Source organism: Triticum aestivum, chromosome 3B (assembly GCF_018294505.1).
Source record: "Triticum aestivum cultivar Chinese Spring chromosome 3B, IWGSC CS RefSeq v2.1, whole genome shotgun sequence".
In the NCBI taxonomy this organism is placed as follows: Eukaryota; Viridiplantae; Streptophyta; class Magnoliopsida; order Poales; family Poaceae; genus Triticum; species Triticum aestivum.
This window is the reverse complement of record NC_057801.1, coordinates 743,504,454-743,506,883: the sequence shown is the minus strand read 5'-3', so window position 1 is coordinate 743,506,883 and position 2,430 is coordinate 743,504,454. Positions and strand designations below refer to the sequence as shown.

General features: G+C 45.8%; 1 long non-coding RNA gene across 1 annotated transcript in view; it reads right to left on the bottom strand.

The window, feature by feature from the left end:
• Window positions 1-409: 409 nt before the first annotated feature.
• LOC123072127 (uncharacterized) overlaps window positions 410-2,430 on the bottom strand; it is a 25,266-nt gene continuing 23,245 nt past the window's right edge. The window contains exons 5-7 of the long non-coding RNA XR_006434840.1: window positions 1,519-1,631; window positions 1,066-1,438; window positions 410-981 (exon numbers count right to left, since the gene is read on the bottom strand). This is a non-coding gene — a long non-coding RNA (uncharacterized lncRNA). The remainder of the gene's footprint in view (window positions 982-1,065; window positions 1,439-1,518; window positions 1,632-2,430) is intronic.

Genomic DNA, 2,430 nt, shown 5'->3' with positions numbered 1-2,430 from the left:
GACCTTATGTGATCCGTGAGGTCCTCAACGACGGGGCATACTACCTCTGCAACAGAAAAACAGGGTGGATCACGAACCGACCATGGAATGCAACTCAGGTACGTCTTTTTCACCCATAAATTCCTGCTCTTCTTAGCATAACTACTTCAAACTTTTAGCATTTTTGTCTTAGCTCAATCCAGAACAAATTGGGTAATAAAGGATATTCACCGTGTTCCAACTTGTGATTTGCTAATAGACAAGTGAAACAAACAAACCTCTTTGGTTGACTAACTCGGGGGCTGCATCGTGCCTGCTTGATCTGGACCTAGGAGGCACTTCATCCTTACCGACCTCTTAGGGCCACAAGCCGCAAAACTTAGGCGGTGGCCCTTGCAACAAAGGAACATCCAAACGGCAAGTCGGAGGCTGAATAATTTCTCGCGGGTATGCCCCGCCATAATAATAACCAACTTGACGGCTGACGCGACCTTAGGCCTCCCACATGCGCTTGGTCAGTCAAAACTTTGCCCAAAGGCATCAACCAAGAATTCAAACTACAAAAGTTGAAACATAAAAATTGTAACAAAGTTGACATGGCCTAACGCCACACACAACCAACAAATGTTCCTACTCTTTCAGGCTCACATCCAGTCGCCACCATCAAGGCGATGTCCTTGACTTCTTCAAAGAAATTCGTCAGAGGGCGGTTCTCAGGAACGGAGGTCGCAACAACATGAGTGGAGACCCCAGGATAGCGCAACCTCAAGCGTGCAAGCACGGGTCCTGCTCCTTCCTTGGCGACAGCTTCTTGGAGGTCGACCAAGCGATCCGGGGCTCCAGCTACACGTTCGATCAACGGACCCAAGAGGACATCAACATCCTGCGAGATCCACATCGAACCTGCCACACGGGTCAGCGCCTAGGACATCTGTTGAAGAACAATAGTGACAACACCAAGGCTGTCTTGATCCGGCACAACATACATTTATGGAAGAATACCTGCAACAGTTAACAACAATTAACAAACAGGGCCAGACGCCAGACAAAAAACACGTCACAAAAGGACAAGGAAAGGGCATCCACCTCAGCCGGCCTCCTGGGGCTTGGCTATTTGGCAGTATTGATCTGACAGTTCCACCGACATGAGTTGATCGACCTCTCTCAGGGCGGCCTCCTCGGGAATTGAAGGGCTCTCACGCTTCTCTGCAGCTTCAATCTCATCCCAGACGGACTGGATTTGTGGCCACGGGTCAGCCTCTGTCTCTCTCATCTTGCACCATTGCCCGGATACCGGAGGTAATGTTTTGGTTGGAATCCCCAGCGTCTCGCGTTTTCAACAATAATTCCTGGCAGGAACAGGCCTCCAAAGCATCCAACTCGGCGATGCTCTGATAATTGTTGGCCTCCTTCCAAACCAAGCTAAGACGACGACACATCTCGTAATATTGCTCCTCGGCTGCTTCACGGCAATAACAAGCTATATCAGCAAAAAATAAGTCTAAACCAATTAAATGTCAGTAAGCAAAAGGTACTCACAGATGCAATCGGATACGGAGGCCTCCAACGCAGCGGTTCGGGCCTTCTCACTCTCTAGCAATTGGTCCCCTCTCAATCTTCTTGGTCAGCAAAGCGCCACGCTCCTGCAGGACCTACGGATCAAAAATCAATACATTTACAGGCCGGGGTCTACAACACAAGCAATTACGAAAACAAGTGCACGTATCATGTCCACAGGCAATTACGAAATATAAGCAGCACGACGCGATAACACGACGACGCGAAATAGAACACGACGCGTCAGCCTAATCCAGAATGTAAAATCATCACTTAACTAACAAGCATCACAAGAGTATAATGAAAACAAAGCTAATGCATTGAAAAAAAAGCAGACTGGATAGATGGATCCCAGGCGAAACATTATGAAACTATACCCCAAATATCATTCTTCTGTTACAGAAGATGCATAAACAATGGGGTTCCCTTGCCCGAAATTCATCATAGTAAGCTTGGTGCAGATTATTGTATCACGAATAGGATATTTAAGACCAGAACACAAGAGAGTTGCTGTTACATGCATATGCAAAAAACTAAGCTCTAAAATTTATACAGAGACGCTATTCTCTTGCTAAGCTCTTAAATTGCTTCTCCCGGAACAGAGATGCTATTCTCTTGCTAAGCTCTTAAATTTATATACAATTTTGATAGAAACATGTGAGACGTCCCTTGCTTATTGCTGATACTGCAACTGTAGTTTGTATGAGTCTACTTTTGTGCTTCCATACACCTGTTATGAAGCGTAAAGCATTCATCCTGACAAAAAAAACAAAGGATGACATAGGACTCTTCTACCAATTCTAGAACTTGTTCCTTTCTGAACCAAGCATCAACCAAAAAGTCATGTCAAATTTGAACCAAAACACATATCAAACATCACACAGAGGGAGAGAG